The following is a 19155-nucleotide window of genomic DNA, read 5'->3' on the forward strand; positions in this document are numbered from 1 at the left end:
AGTGAAGACTGATGCAAAATACCTATTGAGTTCATCCACCATTTTGTTATCCCCAATCACTACCATCCAGCATCATTTTCCAGTGGTCCAATATCCATTCCCACCTCTCTTTGACACTTAATGCATATGAAGAATCTTTTGGTATCCTCATTAATATTACTGGCAAGCTTACTTTTGCATTCCATTTTTACCCTCTTAATTACTTTCTATTATATGCCTTTCTTGGATTTTAGTTTGGCTTTGATTTCTCTTGTTAGCCATGTGTCATCTTGCCTTTAAGATACATCTTTCTCTTTGGGATGTATATATCCTGTGCCTTCCAAATTGTTTCCAGAAATTCCAGCTATTGCTGCTCTGCCATCTTCTCTATCAGTGTTCTTTTCCAATCTTTTCTGGCCTACTCCTGTCCCATGTCTCTGTAAATTCCTTTTTCTTCACTGTAATTTCAATATATCTTACTTTATCTTCTCCTTCTCAAAATTCAGTTTGAATTTCATGTTATGATCACTTTCCTGTAAAGTTTCTTTTACATTAAGCTCTTCAATCAATTCTGGTTCATTGCACAACACCCAATCCAAAATAGCTGATCCCCCAGTGGGCCCAACTATGAGTTGCTCTAAAAAGCCATCTTATAGAGATTCCAGAAACTGCCCCTCCTGGAATCCAATACCAACCTGATTTTCCTAATCTACCTGCAAACTGTAATTACCCATGACGATTGTAACTTTGCCCTTTTGGCCTGCATTTTCTATATCCTGCTGTAATTTGTAGACCACATGCTGCTTGGGTTCTGTATACAACTCCCGTCAGGTTCTTTTTAACCTTACAGTTCCTTAGCTCTATCCATAATGATTCAACACATTCCGACAGTACATCTCCTCTGTCTAATGATTTGATTTCACTTTTTACCAGCTGAGCAATGCCACCCCTTTTGACTTGCTGCCTGTTTTTTTTTTTTTCGATACAATGTGTGTTCTTGAACATTAAGCTCCCAGTTAAATCTTCTTTCAGCCATGATTCAGTGATGTCTACAACATCATGCATGCCAAACTGTAACTGTGTTACAAGTTCATCAACCTTATTCTGTATACTGGGTGCATTCAAATATAATAACTTTATTTTTGTATTCACCCTTTTCAATTTTGTCCACCTTTTACATTGCAACACATTCTATTGCCACAATTTTGTCCCAGGAACAGCCTCTCCTTGCTTGGAGTCTCACTACACATTGCCTCTGTTTGTAAACCAACTATCTCATCTGCAGCACTATCACCCAGCTGCCAGATTTGTTTAAGCCTATCCGAACAACTCTAGCCATCCTGCCCACAGGGATATTGGATCTCCTCAGGTTCAGGTGTAACTCGACCCTTTTTTACAGGTCATACTTCTCCAGAAGAGATTTAATGGTATTTAAGTCTGATACCCTGCCCCTTGCCCCAGTTCCTCAGTCACGCATTCACCTGCCCAATCATTCTATTCTTACCCTCACTGGCACACGGCACAGGCAACATACTAGAGATTACTACCATGGAGGTCCTATTTCTAAGCTTCCTACCTGGCTCCCTAAAATCTCTCTTCAGAACCTCCTCACCTTTTCCTACCCATGTCATCGGTGCCAATATGCACCAAAACATCTGGCCGCTCACCCAATCCGAGACAATCTTGATCCTGGCACCAGGGAGGCAACATACCATCCAGTTGTCTCTATCACACCTACAGAATCTCTTCTCTGTTCCTCTGACTGTGGAATCTCCGATCAACACTGCAGTCCTCTTCTCCTCTCTGCTCTTCTGAGCCACAGGTCCAGACTCAGTGCCAGAGACCCAGTCACTGTGGCTTCCTCTGGTAGGTCATCCCCCTCAATCGTATCTAAACTTATATACAGTTATTACTGAGGGGAACGGCCACAGGTGTATTCTGCACTGGCTGTGTATTTCCCCTCTTTTGCCGGACAGTTTCACAGTTACCTGATTCCTGCAACCTAGGGGTGACTACCTCCCTGCAGCTCCTGTCTATCACCTCCTCATTCTCCCGTTTGAGTTAAAGGTTATCGACCTGCAGCTCCAGTTCCTTAATATGTTCTCTCAGGAACTGCAGCTCAGTGCAGCTGGTGCAGGTGTGTTTATTTTCCCATATCCCACACACAGTACAAAACACTGCCCTTGGGTCCTCTCATGATGATGTGCACTATTAGACAGGGAATGAACCAATATGAATAGAGGGGGGGGGGGGGGGGGAGAGAGAGAGAGAGAGAGAGAGAGAGAGAGAGAGAGAGAGAGAGAGAGAGAGAGAGAGAGAGAGAGAGAGAGAGAGAGAGAGAGAGAGAGAGAGAGAGAAAAGGAGGGAGGGTGAGAGAGAGAGAGGGAGAGAAAGGGGGAGGGTGAGAGGGAGGGGGAGAGTGAGAGGGAGAAAGAAACATAAGAATTCATATAAGGATCTTGACAAAATCCCAATGCCTAAATTGCTGATTTCTTGAAAAAAAATTGTTAGAATTGGTTGCATACATCTGTTCTCAGGTGCCTTGGTGATCTTGCAATAGGGAGATGTAACCTGACAGGTATACAGTGTACTGGGTTGAGTGGAGCTGAGGAGATCAACTCCAGTAACAATCAAAGCTCCAGTAATAAACTTGGACAATCCACACCAGGGATGTGTGAGATCAATCCTCACCCAAGCCTGGTCTCACCTAAGCCTGATGAATCCAATCCACTGCAAAGACTGGCACACTCACACAAGAATGGCCACTCCACTTGCACTTGAATTATTCTTATTGGCCCGTTCTATTGAATCCTTCTTGCTGATTGGTCAATCTTCAGATCAGAAGAAAACTGCAGTGAAACTCTGCCTTCAAAATCTCCATTGTCCAACTCAGAGAAAACTGGCTTGAACTTCTGCTTTATAAGTCTTGAACATTGACCTGACTGAAAGGTAGATTGCTTTACACACTGCTGCTTGCTGATTGGTCGTTCCTCATAGCACAAAAAAACTGTCATGAAACTCTGCCTTCAAAATGTTGATCACCGCCCTGATTTAAAAGTAGCTGATCTCACACATCCCTGGTGTGGATTGTTCAAGTTTATTATTGGAGTTTTGACTGTTACTGGAGTTGATCTCCTCAGCTCCACTCAACCCAGTACACTGTATACCTGTCAGGTTACATCTCCCTATTGCAAGATCACCAAGGCACCTGAGAATGGATGTATGCAACCAATTCTAACAGTTTTTTTTTTCAAGAAAGCAGCAATTTAGGCATTGGGATTTTGGCAAGATTCTTATATGAAATATACCATCAACTGGTAATCTGATGTAGTCCATTGAGAATGTATTGATAAATGACGTAACAGATCAAAGCCAATAACCAGGCATTTTCTATTGGTATGACAGCCAGGGTATCTGCTATCAACTAACTTTATTGATGATTTAGATGTTGGGGAGATTGATCTGTAAGCATGTGGGTGATTCAGAGTGGTACAACAGTTTTTGCATAGTGGTCCTGAGTGTATTAAGTCTGTTATTGGAAACTTTAAATGCTGTGCTTTGGGAGTACTAATGGTCCAACATACATTTATGCAAGAGGAAAGTAATTAAAGTTATATCTGGAAAATCACATCAGGACGCTTTAATGCATTACCTTTCTTAAGAATTGTGTAACATTAAATATCCAATCCAACTGAACCCAACCTAACCCAAAGTAAATAAGCATTCACAGGACAATGTATTAGAAAGTAAAGCAGATTTTAATAAGTTTGACTAAGAATCCATTTTATCTTCAGTTAGAATGCTGTGCCCATTTCTCATTGGACTGGGGGTGATTTTTATGAGGCTTTGCAAGGAGTATATTGAAAGTACACCAGATTATTTTGTAGTTATAAGTTCCTTAGTAGCAGAGATAAGGCACTATTTGCAATGAAACTCATAATACCTTGTGGATCAAGGCGGGATTGTAAGTCTTTACAGTGTGAACTTCCAGGCATTGAAACTACTGTATAAGTGATAGACTGGATTAATAATAGATTTTGTCTGTCTTGCGTGATGCTAGTATCCAAATATTCAAGCTTGCAGCACATCTGGTCAAATATTGTGAGTTGTTTTGTTGATGCTCAAGATTTGACAAGTTTCTTGTTGCTATGTTATTTATTCTTTGTTATCCAATAAAACTATTTTTAAAAGAAAGAATATTTGCTTTTAGTATCATATTCAACACCAAAGGAAATATCTAGTAACTAGACAGCTTTCAGACCCCACTTGTCTATAATGTTTCTAAACATAGAATCAGTTAAAGGCCCATCAGCACATCTAATCCATGCTGATCAAAATGCTCCATGTTTGGCCCATACCTACTATGTTTTACCTACTTTATTCAATCTATCAGTCAACTGTCTTTTAAAAGATGCAATTGAATGTGTTTCAAGCACTTCCTCTGGAAGGTCATTCCACTTATGTTCCACTCGCTGTGTAAAACAAAACTTGCCCCTCAAATTTGCATCAAATCTCTCCCCTCTTATCTAGATCTTGTTTCCCCATCCACGGGAAAAAGACTGAGTGTACTCACCCTATCTACATCCTGCACAGATTTTACTAAAATGCATTTTAATGTCTGGAATATTACTTCACACATACACACACACACACACACACATACACTCAACTGAACACCACTCCACTCCCTTTGCAATTGTTGCTCATTTCTTTCTCAATTCCTGCTAAAACATTGTTTACATTGTTTGCATTTACACTTACATTTACATCATTTATTATTATATTGTAAATGCCCTTTACTGTGCTGATCATCTTGTTTATTAATTATTGTACTGTCTTGCACTGTTTTGTGCACTTTATGTAGTCTCGTGTAGGTCTGAAGTCTAATGTATTTTGTGTTGTTTCACGTAGTCTAGTGTAGTTTTGTGTTGTTTCATGTAGCACCGTGGTCCTGGAGGAATGTTGTTTTGTTTTTACTGTGTACTGTACCAGCAGTTATAGTTGAAATGACAATAAAAGCGACTTGACTTGACTTGATCTGATTACACTGAATTAGTTAATAGCAACATGGATTGGGATGCACAGAGAACACAAGCTTTGTATCATAACACAAAACATTAAGTTCAAACTATTTTTAAAATATGATTTTTAATGTTTTTAAAAATAATCTATATTTCTTATTTTGTTGATGCTATTTTCCTTTAAAATTGAGGTATATTAGGGGATGAATTTGTATTTTACTTTTGAACTAAGTATCAATATTGTGTGATTTGGATACAAGTCTTTGTTTACCTCACAACGTGTTTCAAAACACTCTTAAAAGAATGCTTCGTGGTATTAACTTAATCTTTCAGTTTTGTTAGGCAATTACTTCTCTAACCTCTAACTGCAGTTGTTAATTAACAACCCAAATACTGGTTATTATGAAAAGAAAGCAATCTGCAGATTCCAGAAATGTGAAAGAAACAAAACATTGAAGTGTAGAGTAAGTGAAATGAAAGGAAAGAAAGAATTGCATTTATATCTATTTCTTAAGAAGTACATAAAATAGACTTTCATGAACTACAGACTTTGATGTCGCATACGCAGATATATCAGTTATTTTGTCCACCATATGATCCATAAACCAAAATAAACTTCATGAGCAGTTGATCTGACCAGTTTGCATAACATTGCTAGTATCAATGGCACAAAAACAGATACATTAACATAATAGATTTATTCCTATTTCCTGGTCCACAAAGACAATTTTATGCTCTTCTTGGCTAATCCCATTAATATTTCCTGTAATTCTTCACTCCATTCTATACTAGTCTGTTAATCCCCACTCCTGTAACATTTGCTCTCATATTTCTAATTTCTCTGGCCTTGGCCTATTAGTTCTTGGGGATAGTAGAGGAAGAATACTTACTTTTAAGTTAAGGACTGATTTTGCAGATTCATTTTCTCAGAATGAGCAGTATATTTGCAGAATTAAATCTGTGTGGTTAAAATTCATCCCTGTTTGTTTGCAGTACATCTGCAGTATATAGCCACCAATCCAGTTGACTCAAAAATTTCTGTGAAAATGGTCCATCAAATTATTCAATCATACTAATTCTGTTAGATCAAACAAAAAAGGAATGAGAACAGAGAAAAAAAAAGACTTGTCATTCACCTAGGCATGGAATACTGTCTTGGCAAAACTGCTCCCAGCAAAACCATCTAGCTAAGATTTCTTACAAATCTCAGAGGTCTGTGGACTAAATTGGGAGAGTATTTGCACACATTAGCAATAGAGCAGTCACAAAACTGATGCAGTATTTCAAGTGCAGACTTCCATGAGGTACTGTCGCCCATCAGCAGAAAGAATCTGAGCATCTATCAATGGCATTACTTTTGCTGGCTTGTAACGCCATTAACGTCAGTGACATGACAGTTGACTAGAAGCTCAACTGGCCCAGTCACATAAATACAGAGGCCACAAGGCCAGATCAGAAATTGGATATCCTATGCAAAGCAACTCCTTATATCCTGAAGCATTTCCACCATCCACAAGGCACGCATCAAGAGAATGAAGGAATGCTCTTAACTGGCCAGGATCAGTACAACATAGATAAAGGTTAAGAAGCTCAATATTATCAACTATCCCATTTGATTTGCACTCCATGTACCACCTAAACATTCATTCCCTATGTCATTGGCACATCGTGGTTTTAGTGCATGTATTCTACCAAAAGGTAGGCCACGCCAACACAATTCTTTCAAACCTAACTTCTTTATTGTGAAGGTAGGCAAAGGCAGCAGGCATATGGGAACATCACTAAGTCCATATCATCTTCCCTTGGAAGTATATCACTGTTCCTTCATTGATGTTGTTATTGTGTGAGTAGCTGAAACTGTTCAAGGATTCAGCTTGCCAGCACCCTCTCAAAAACAGCCGGTGATGAACAATAGATGCTGGTCCTGCCAGTGATTCCCTCTTTCTGAACAAAGTAGTTGCTATGCATTGTATTCCAATTCTGAAATTTGGTACCATTGAAATATTTTTTTGAAGTTAGTCACTTGGGGAAGAGGTATCATTGAAAAAACCGGTATTTATTGTCCAAGCCTAAAGATGGTAGTGATTTAGCTTCTTAGACCTTGAAATGTGATTACTGAATGTGACACCAGAGTGTTAAAAGGTAGGGATCTGTCACGTTTAGACACATCCACAATGAATGGATATTTGTATATTTATTTATTAGGATAATATGTGATTTAGATGGGAAGATGTAGATGGTGGCATTATGATACCTCTGCACTCCTAGTCCATTAAGATCACTGAAGCAGAATTAGACAATTCTGTTCATCGAGTCTGTTCCAACATTTGATCATGTCTGACTTATATTCTCTCTCAACTGCATTCGCCTGCTCTCATGCCCTTACTAATCAAGACTATATCAACCTCTACTTTAAATTAACCCTATGATTTGGCCTCCACAGCCATCTCTGACAATGAATTTCACTGATTCATTACCTCTAGCTAAAGGAATTCCTCCTCATTTCTGTTCTAAAGGGACACAATTGTATTCAGAGACTATGCTCTCTATTCCTAGGCTTTCCCATGATTGGAAGCATCCTTTCCACCACCACAATATGTAGGCTTTTCAATATTTGCTCAGTTTCAATTAGATCTCTCCCTCATTCTTCTAAACTCCAGCAAGTACAGGCCCAGCACCACCAAATGTCCGTCTTACTTTAGCGCTTTCATTCCTAGGATTATTCTCATGAACCTGGTCTGGAACTTCTCCAATGGCAGCACATCTTTTCTTAGATACAGGGCCCAAAACTACTCATAGTACTCCAAATGCAGTCTGACCAATGTGTTATAAAGCCTCAGCATTACATTCTTGCTTCTATGTTCTAGTCCTCTTGACATGCATGCTGCTAACATTTCACTTACTTTGCTTGCTACTGACTCACTCACTGGTACATGGCAAAGGCAACAATCCAGAGATTACTACCCTGGAAGTCCTGTTTCTTAGCTTTCCATCTAGCTCCCTAAAATCTCTCTTCAGGACCTCCTCACCTTGTCTAGCTATGTCATTGGTGTCAATATGTACCAAGACTTCTGGCTGCTCACCCTTGCCCTTGAGAGTGCCATTGACATGATCTGAGACATGCAACACACCATCCGTGTGTCTATGTTACACCCGCAGAACCTCGTCTCTGTTCCTCTGACTATGGAATTTCCTATCAACACTGCAGTCCTCTTCTTCTCTCTACTCTTCTGAGCCACAGTACCAAACTCAGTGCCGGAGTCACTGTGGCTCCACACAGCAGGTCATCCCCTCAATAGTATCTAAAGTTATATACTTATTATTGAGTGGAACAGCCACAGGGGTACTCTGCACCAGCTGTGCATTTCCCCTCCTTCTCCTGACAGTCACACACTTACCTGTCTTCTGCAATCTACCTCCCTGTAGCTCCTGTCTATCACCTCCTCATTTTCCCGTTTGAGTCAAAGATCGTCAAGCTGCAGCTCCAGTTCCTTAATATGTTCTCTCAGGAGCTGCAGCTCGGTGCATCTGGTGCAGATGTGTTTATCTGGGAGACTGCAGGTCTCACAGACTTCCCACATCCCACACACAGTACAACACACTGCGCCCCTGAACCATTCTCACTACTATACACTGATAGATAAGGAATGAACAAATAAGACAGAGAGAGAATAACTTACAAGACAATGTACCTCACCCAAGCCTGATGAGCCAAAGCCACTCTAAAGTACTATTCTTATTGGCCCTTTCTAATGAATCCCTCTTGCTGATTGGTCGCTCCTTGAATCAGAAAAACTGCCACAAAACGCTACCTTCTGAGAATCTGATTTCACTTTTTCCCAATGAAACCACTCCACCTCCTCTGTCCACCTGCTTGCATACAATGTATATCATTGGATGTTAAGCTCCCAGTATGTTCTTTAAACCATGAGACTGTGATCCCACAATGCTGTACCTACCAATATCTAACTGTGCTACAAGGTCATCTACCTTATATTGTACACTGTGTCCATTCAAATATAATGCCTTCAGTCTTGTATTCACCACCCTTCTTTTCAATTTTATCTGCATATTGCTTGAAGTTAAATTCTTATCCCTTTCTAACCTTTGTCTGGAAACTTCAGTAACTTCCCTTGCACTCTCCTTATCTTTTACTGTATCCTCACTTTTCCAAGCTGTTAAATCTATTCCCTTATGATTTAGTTAAAAGCCCTGTGCATAGCCCTAGATATGCAATTCGCCAGCTTTACCTTGGTAGAGTGTTTACCTTGGTCTCTGTACTAATATGGATGGGTCTGGGCACTACAGATCCCTACTGAAGAGTAACTGTAGATGGCAGACTCTGTAACGATAGAGTACTAATAATCAAAGGAATTAATATTTAGTAGAACTGGATGCAATGTCAGTCGACTAAGCTGGTTTTGTGTAAGTTTTTGAATGCTGTTGGAGCTGTACACTTCCAAGCAAGTAAGGAGTATCCCATGATACTTCTTAATTCTCCTTCCGTGTATTGCAGATGATGCAAAGCTTTGAATAGTCACCAACTGAGACATTACTTCCTTTACTTCTTCTTCTTTCAAATATGATTCAGCTGCTATTTAGAGTCTGTGATCTACGTTTTGATGGTGTGTATTTGGGCCAATCGTTGCTTTGCTGCCTCTGAGGGAGTTTAGTGAGGTTTTGAGTGAAGTGTGTGGTCTGGACATCAAGAAGACCGAAGATGAGGGTGTGAGCCCACAATTGACTTTACTTCACGCCAATCTCTCTCTCTCTCTCTCTCTCTCTCTCTCTCTCTCTCTCTCTCTCTCCCCCTCCCTCCCTCCCCCCCTCCCTCCCTCCCTCCCTCCCTCTCTCTCTCTCTCTCTCCTCATGCATTGCTGCCAGAGGATGGTGTTGGAGTCTTGGGTCTTGGTGGGCAAGGTTTCATTGATGTAGTTTGTGGTCTGGAGCCTGTAGCTCATGTTGTGACATGTTTCTGTTCACTCCTATTTTTGTTATTTTGTGCGGTTTTGATCAGAGTGAACTGGCTCTGTGGCCTGCAGTCAATGAACAACACAGTGAACTGAACTGATCTGAAACTAAACATTCCTGGATTGTTTTGTTTATTTTGTGGTTTGATGTTTTAAATTCCATGTCTTTCGCTATTTTTTTTTGCCATTTGTGTGATTTTTTTTCTTTTTTGTGCATTTGATCTTTTTCTTTGAATGGTTTCCATGGTTGTCTTTGTTTTGTGGCTGTCTGTGGAGAAGATGAATCTCAGGGTTGTAAACTGCATACATACTTTGGTAATTTGAATTTGAATTTGGAATTTGCCTCAGGTTTCAAACAGCTAACCTGCCTTTGTAGCCTTAGTGCTCATAGTTAAGCTTCTTATCAAGAATAGCCTCCAGGATATTCATAGTGGAGGATTAATGGACGACAAAAGGCCAGATCATATTTGACCCACTGCTCGGGCCTCCATACACCCCACGCCGACTTACCTTTCATTCAACCATACATGAATGTTCATGTATACAGCCAAAGAAGACAGCATTACTCCAGGGTCAAACTGAAAAACAAAAAATCACCAGTCACACATAGTACACATAAGATAGAAAGATAAAATAAAAGAGTCCAAACTCACACCATCCAACCACAACAGAGCTTGTCTTCTGCCGAGTGAACACTGAGTGGGAGCCTGGACGTCATGCCACACCACCCACGGTGGAGTGCACCGGCTCAGACGCCTCTCCCTGTTAATTCATTTAAACAAAAATGTACAATGTGCTGTAATTAGGCATAGGCTTGAACAAACTTTGCAGTTTTGTTTGGACTCTCTAATTATGAGATAATTAGAAACATTTTAGAGGAGATTAGCACAGATCAAGGATATGCCAGATTTCAAAACTAGAATGACTCACATATGCAGAATAATGATATACTGTATATGTGGACTTTTTCTGCATATCGCTATGATGCTCAAGTTATTGACCATTCCCAATCAGTGTTGATCAGCAAGTTCTAAGCCACAGCATAAGACCATAAGACAAAGGAGCAGAATTAGGCCATTTGGTCCATCGTGTCCGCTCTGCCAATCAATCATGGATGATCCATTTTTCCCTCCTCTGCCTCTCTTCCTGGCCTTCTCCACGTAACCTTTGATGCCATGGTCAATCAAGAACCTATCAATTTCTTAAATGCCACCCAACAACCCGGTCTCCACAGCTGCCTGTGGTAACAAATTCCACTAATTCACTGGCTTCTAGCTACAGAAATTTCTCTGCATCTGTGTTTTAAATGGAAGCACTTCTATCCGGAGGCTGTGTCCTCTTGTCCTAGAAACCCCCGCCAAGGGAAATATCCTTTCCACATCTATTTTGTCTAGGCCTTTCAACATTCAAAAGGTTTCAATGAGATCCCCCTTATTCTTCTTAATTCCAGTGAGTACAAACCCAGAGCTATCAAATGTTCCTCGTATGATAACTTTTTCATTCCTGGAATCATCCTTGTGAATCTCCTCTGAACCCTCTCCATGCCAGCACATCTTTTCTGAGATAAGGAACCCAGAACTGTTCACAACATTCAAAGTGAAGCCTCACCAGCACCTTATAAGCCCTCAGCTTCACATCCCAGGTCTTATATTCTAGACCTCTTGAAATGAATGCTCATGCTCCTCGCCACCGACTCAACCTGTAAGTTAACCTTTAGTGTGTTCTGCACAAAGACTCCCAAGTCCATTTGCATCTCAGATTTTTGGATCTCCTCCCCATTTAGAAAATAGGCTGCACTTTTATTTCTTCTACCAAAGTGCATGACCATACATTTTCCAACATTTTATTTCATTTGCCACTTTCTTGCCCATTCTCCTAATCTGTCTAAGTCCTTCTGCATCCTACCTGTTTCCCCAACATCCCCTTTATCCATCCTACTTGTAATTTACTCAAATAATTCCAACAGGTTCATCAGGGAAGATTTTCCATTAGGGAACTTATGCTGACTTTGTCCTATCTTGTCCCGTGTCACCAAGCACTCCATAACCTCATCCTTAACAATTGACTCCCACATCTTCCCAATCATTGAGTTCAGGCTAACTGGTCTATAATTTCCTTTTTGGTACCTTCCTAAAGAATGGAGTGACATTTCCAGTCCTCCGGAACCATGTCAGACTCCAATGATTCTTAAAAGGTCATTACTAATGTCTCCACAATCTCTACTGCTACCTCTTTCAGAACTCTAGGGTGCAGTTCATCTGGCCCAGGTCAATTATGTGCACTTAGGTCTTTCAGATTTTTGAGCACCTTCTCCCTTGTAATAGTAACTGCACTCAATTCTCTTCCTTTAGTCCCTTCAACACCTGGCACACTGCTAGTATATTCCACAGTGACAACTGATGCAAAATATTCATTTAGTTCAACTACCATCTTCTTGTCCCCCATTATTATTTCTCCAGCCTCATTTTTAGTGGTCCTATATCTACTCTCCCCGCTCTTTCATTTTTTATATACTTGAAAAAGCATTTTATATCCACCCTTATATTGTTTGCTAGCTTGTTTTCATATTTCGTCTTTTCCCTCCCAATGATTTTTCTAGTTCCTTTGTGTAGGTTTTTAAAGGTTTCTGAATCCTCTATCTTTCCACTATTTTTGCTTTGTTGTTTTCCCTCTCTTTTGCTTTTACATTAGCTTTGACTTCCCTTGTCCACCACCTTGTACTATTTTGCCTTTGTAGTATTTCTTTGTTTTTGGAATATATCTATCCTGCACCTTCCTAATTTATCCCAGAAACTCAAACCATTTCTGCTCTGCTGTCATCTGTGCCAGCATCTCCTTCCCATTTACTTTGGTCATCTCCTCTCTCATACCACTGTAATTTCCTTTACTCTACTGAAGTACTACTGCTACATCAGCCTTTACTTTCTCCCTATCAAATTTCAAGTTGAACTCAATCATACTGTGGTCACTGCCTCCTAAGGGTTCCTTTATTTTAAGCTCCCTAATCACCCCCGGTTCATTATATAACACCCAATCCAGTATAGCTCATCCACTAGTAGGCTAAACAACAAACTGTTCTAAAAAGTTATCTCATAGGCATTCAACAAATTACTCTCTTGAGATCAATTACCAACCTGATTTTCCAATCTACCCGCATATTAAAATCTCCCATGACTATCATAACATTGCCCTTTTGACACACCTTTTCTATTTCCCAGTGTAATCTGTAGTCCATGTCATTGCTACTTTTTGGAGGTCTGTATATAACTGCCATCAAGATCCTTTTACTCTTCCATTTTATTAACTCAAACCACAAGGATCCAATTCTATGTCACATCTTTCTACAGATTTGATGACATTCTTCACCAGCAGAGCCACACCAACCCCTCTACTGACTTTCCTAAAACTCCAATACAAATTGTAACCATGGATGTTCAGCTCCCAACTATGACCTTCCTTCAGCCATGATTCAGTGATGGCCATAACATCATACCTGTCCACTTGTAAAAGGTGCAACAAGATCATCCACCTTATTTCTTATACCTTGTACATTGAGATATAACACTTTGAGTACTGTATTTGCTACCCTTTTAGATTCTGCATCTCTAATGCATTGATACTTACCTGCTGGCAGCAATTTTGTCCTATCATCTGCCTGTCCTTCCTGACAGTCTGACTGCATGCTATCTTTGCTTTTTTTTATCATCCTTCCTATTCTAAGCCCCTTTATTCTGCTTCCCATCACCCTGTCAATTTAGTTAAAACCCTCCCCAGCAGCTCTAACAAACCTACTCTTGAGAATGTTGCTCCCCCTTGGGTTCTAGTACAACCCATCCCTTTTGTATAGGTCAACCCTTTCCAGAAGAGTTCCCAATGATCTAAGAACCTGAAGCTCTGCCCCTGCACCACCTTCTCATCCACACATATATCTGCCATATCATCCTGTCTCTACCCTCTCTGGCGCATGGCACAGGTAGCAATCCAGACATAACTGCCCTCATGGTCCAGCTTCTCAGCTTTCTGCCAAGATCTCTAAATTCTCTCTTCAGAACCTCTTTGCTTTTCCTTCCTATGTCATCAGACACCTGCTGTGGTAAGGGTGTTCCGAAAGTGTTGTTTGAAGTTGACTACTCGACTAACAGTAAGTGTAAGAACACACAAAAAATGAGCAGAAGTATGTCACTATGCCCCTCAATCCTGTACTTATAATGAATAATGTCATGGCTGATCTCTGTTTGCTTCAAACTCCTCTTCTGTGCCAATTCCCCTTGACTCTCCATTCCTCAATCGTTCAAATATTTATCAGTTTCTACTTTAAATAGATTTACAGTGGGTCGCAGTTAACTGGGCCATTGGTTAATCAGGATAGTCGCATATTTGGGACAACGCTTAAAGAACAAAAACTAACTGACAATATAGATGGGATTCCTTTCATTTATTTATGCCACTTAATTAGGGAAGGAGGCTGTTGCTGAACAGTTTCTAACCAGCGTCAGTTGCATACACTTGAGTTGTCATTAGGCACAATATCCTGCTCAGAGCAAGTAATTTTTAAATAGCATCAGTTGTGTCAGCTTGGGTTATGCTATCTATTTGGGCCAATGGATGCCAATTCAAAAAGCAACGATTCTTGATAGTTTTGTTTTTTTATTTTTGTTCTTAAAAAAAATTTCAGACTCTTGCCAGGATGTCACAAAGACATTTGGCAATAGTTGAAAAATTATCCTCGGAGGTGCCAGAAACAGTCCGGAGTGAAAACGAAATGTTTGAACCACTTAAACGAGTTAGGAGCTACAAATAATTTGAAGGTATGGACAATCTTCTTGGTTGTTACAATGAAAATGAAGATTTGGAGGATGCAACAATCAAAAGCATTGTATGAAAACACCAAGGCGGGAAATATGAAGATGAAGAAAGTGATGAAGATGATACATCTGAACTTGAACTAGTAACTACATAGGATGACAGGAAATTGATTGTTGAATTACGACACTGCTTCATGCAGGAAGGTATTGAAGGCTATCCATTATCTGTTCTCAGTGTCTGCTCTGATTTTGTTCATGTACAACCAAAAGAAAAACTGGATCATTTCCTCTGTTGATAACCATTAGGAACTAATACACAGGTTTATCATACTGTAAGTATTGGCCGTGTTCCAATTTGTTCAGTATTTCATTTAAATACAAAATCTGTTACTTAATTAAATTATTTCCATGAAACTTCAGCTAATTGTGGCAGATGCTTAATTAGGCCAAAGTGTACTGGTCCTGATGTAGTCTCAATTAACAGGAATCCACTGTGTAATAATCTGGCTTCTACCACTACTGGGGCAAAGGATTCTAGAGATTCACTACCCTCCGAAAGTAAAAAAATATTATGCAAACCTAATTTTTAAATGACTGGCTGCTTATTTTGTAGCTGTGTCCCCTTCTACATGGCTGTCCAACTTGTGAGAAAAATCTGAGCATTTACCCTATCAAACCCTGAAAGTTAATCAGAGGGGAGCTTTCAGGCACTCATGGTCCCTTACATCTGCTGCTCTCGTCATTCTCAGTGACAAAGCTTCAGGGTCAGGTGGCAATACTCATAAGACCGTAAGATACAGGAACAATTAGGCCATTTGGCTTATTGAGTCTGTTCTGCCATTTCATCATGGCTGATCCTTCCCTCTCAGCTCCAATCACCTGTCTTCTCCCTGTATCCCTTCATGCCTTGACTAATCAAGAATCTTATCAACTTCTGCCTTAAATATACTCAATCAATTGGACTCCAAAGCCACATGTGGCAACGGATTCCACAAATACCACCACTATCTGACTAAAAAAATTCCTCCTCAACACCATTCTAAATGGATGTTCCTCTAATCTGAGGCTGTGTCCTCTGGTCTTCAACTTCCCCACCATAGGAAACATCCTTTCCACATCCAGTCTATCAAAGCCTTTCAACATTTGATAAGTTTTAATGAGGTCCCCCCCCCATTCTTCTGAATTCCTGTGAGTACAAGCCTAGAGCCATTAAATGTTGCTCATTTCAATCCCAGAATCATTCTCGCGAACTTCCTTTGAACCCTTTCCAATTTCAGCACATCCTTTCTTAGATAGGGTGCCCAAAACTGCTCACAGTACTCCAGGTGAGGGATGTCAGAGTGAGTCGCTGCATGTGGTACAGATTGCAGCCACAATATTGTAGAGTTAAAAAGGTAAAATCATTGTGAAAGAGCTGATTGAGGAGTATAGAATTATGCCCTGTTTACAGATCCCCAATAACTTAGTAAGAGTGGGTAGGGAGTAATCACATTTTAGAGACTGGATCAGCAATCAGCATTTACTAATTTTAGAGATAAAAATCTCATGATGCAGTAGACTCCCAAATTCTTCAGTGATAGTGATGCATTTTTTAATTCAATTTATTATGGTTATGACAGCAGAATAATGTCTGCTTCACTGCTTTATCTCTATTCCCCACTAAATTGAGGATGGAATCATTTGGAATGTATTTCTATTTTGTTGCCATTTTCAAAAAGTTTATGTATTTACCCAGGTTAATTGTTAAACACCCATGAAATACCGTGACTTAAAAATGTCCTTCTGTCAGGGTTATTTTTTAAGACATTTTATGCTGGCCATTGAGAAACCCATTTCCCACATCATATCCCATTTCTATTTTGTATAAAAATACATCTTGACTTGTTTGATCATTGTTATATATTTTTGAATTAAGTAAGATCCCAAAACTGAGCATTCATCTGCAGTATATCTGTCCTGTCTGAGAAACATCCAGTTACTATTTTATGAGATTGAAAATGCATTGCCTGATCCCAGAATCATTAGTTGAAAGAAGGTAGTAAATTTACTGTTATTTTTATAATGGCCAGTTTTAACCAGCAACAAAGATCTTGTCCAGATTGCTTCTTTGACAATGTTCAAAGGCACAATACAAAAATCTAGCTCCATTACTGTAGTTGAATACTGTGGAATTGGCCACACATAGTTTCTATCCCGAAAAGTGGCTATTTATTTAGCATGATGAAGCAACCCTTTGAAATGGTCCTTTCTTTAAGAATATGCTGCTGAAAGAAAAATCAATTTATGCTGGGGTAAATTTTCAAAGAATCACAAAGGCTAATATTACTGACAAAGTAATTTCTTTTGGCAGTGTTACTTTGAAATCAATTCTTAAAAAAATTCAATGAAATGTTCTTCATATAGAGAATGTAGCTTCTACTTTTCTATTGTGTATTCATTTCTGTACTGATTTATTTTTCTTCAAGGCTTTAATATAAAGTTTGTACTATTTTATCCACTGAATTGTGAATTTATTTACCTTCTTGCAGCCTCTTTATTTTAGACCTGCTGGAGTACCTATTGTTTATAATATCAACAGAAAAGGTCATTTAAATTATTGGAGGATGATTTCAATTTGGGAAATATTTTCATTAAAAAAATGTTTTTTATACATCTGTATGGAGCTTGCACATTCTCTTGTGTCCCCCTAGATTTTCCCTGAGTTCTAAGGACAATGAATGGACAATACCCATGAACACTATATCACTATTTTGTTCACTTTTTTGCACTATTTGTATACTATTAATTAGAATAAGAAATACGTTTGTTGATTAACTGATTGAGATACAGTGCAGAATAGGCCCTTCTGTCTTTTCAAGCCTTGCTGCCCAGCAACCCCCAATTTAACCGAGCCTAATCCCAGGAGAATTTAAAATGACCACTTAACCTACCAACCAGTACGTCGTTGGATTGTGGGAGGAAACCAGGGCACCCAGATGGAACCTATGCAATCACAGGGAAAATGTGGGAATTGAACCTAGCTCGCCGGTACTGTAAGGTGTCATGCGAACCACTATATATAAAATATTTCTTATTGTAAGTTGTATCTTATGAGTAGCACAGTTCTGCTGCTGCAAAAGTACAAATTTCATGATGTATCAGTGATAATAAACGTGATTCTGATTCACATTCTTCTGTTTGTCAGGTTAATCAGTCAGTGTAATTTATTTCTAGTTTAGGAAAGCAGAGTGAGAGTTACAGAGAATACTAGACAATGGGACGACCCGCTGGGGTACACTTTGAGAGAAGGGTAGTGCAGTCTGATGTGACTAGAATGAAAGTTAAATTTTCCTGAATGCAATTGGTATCAGTTTGCTTTGGAAACTGAAGAAGAAGACGTCAGTTTATTAAAGAAGAAGGACGCATTGCAAGGCAAATATAGCTCCTTCTCGTTTAATGAAGGACACTTTTGAATGCATAATTTCTGGTTGATCTGACACCCTTGTGCCTCTTGTCATTCTGGAGACGTGCAGCCCTTTCATCTCCCGTCTCTTCACCTCTTCTGCTGTTTGTTGTTTGTCTCTGATCCTGGAGGCATGCATTTCTCAGCTCCTTTGTCTCTTCCTCTCTCCTCCTTCTATGCCTGTTGTTGTCATTCTGGAGATGTGCATGCCTCTTCCCCTCTGTCTCTTCTCTCATCTTTTTTGGCCTGAGTCTTTGATCCTGGAGTTGTGCGGCCCTGGCCTCATCCAATTCTTGTTTTCTCCCTCTCCTTGCCACTTCCCGACGATGTTTGGTGTCGAGTCTTGACCATAATGTTCCCCTTCTCTTTCCACATGGCATGATTAGGCTGACCATATTTTTTTAATCTAATGCTGGGTAGAAGATACGAAGCAGTAACCCCAAAGCCTCCAGGATGTTGATTATTCTTAATGATGTGGTTGATGCTCTCCTAAATGGATGTGATATAGGCACCACTGTCCTTTGACTGCAGCAAAGGGTTTGATGGGTGTCTCGAAGAGTAAGTCATTACAATAAGATTTAATTATCTCTTATTGATGGCTCGCAGTTAGGTCTGTCCCAATCCTGCACATGCCGATGGTGATTAGCAGAATGTGACTGCTCGAAATAGAGCTGTCCTGTCCTTTTGCTCCAGTTGGTGTTGCTGCTGTGAGCATCATGAGTTGCTTCTGAGGCTGGCTGTGCTCATGCGTCATGGTGTCGCGTCGCGGTTTCCATCATGGCTGACGTAGGCTCTCGGGTGAAAATGGGGCTGTTGATTTTGGCGAGTGAGCAACTTTATATGAATATATAACCCTGAACTTTGTCTGCATTCTGCAAGTTAGTGCATTTTAAGTTTACTTAGCCAAAAAAAAGTGCCGTTTATGCTAATTGGAGGTC

Source organism: Hypanus sabinus, chromosome 3 (assembly GCF_030144855.1).
Source record: "Hypanus sabinus isolate sHypSab1 chromosome 3, sHypSab1.hap1, whole genome shotgun sequence".
NCBI lineage: Eukaryota > Metazoa > Chordata > Chondrichthyes > Myliobatiformes > Dasyatidae > Hypanus > Hypanus sabinus.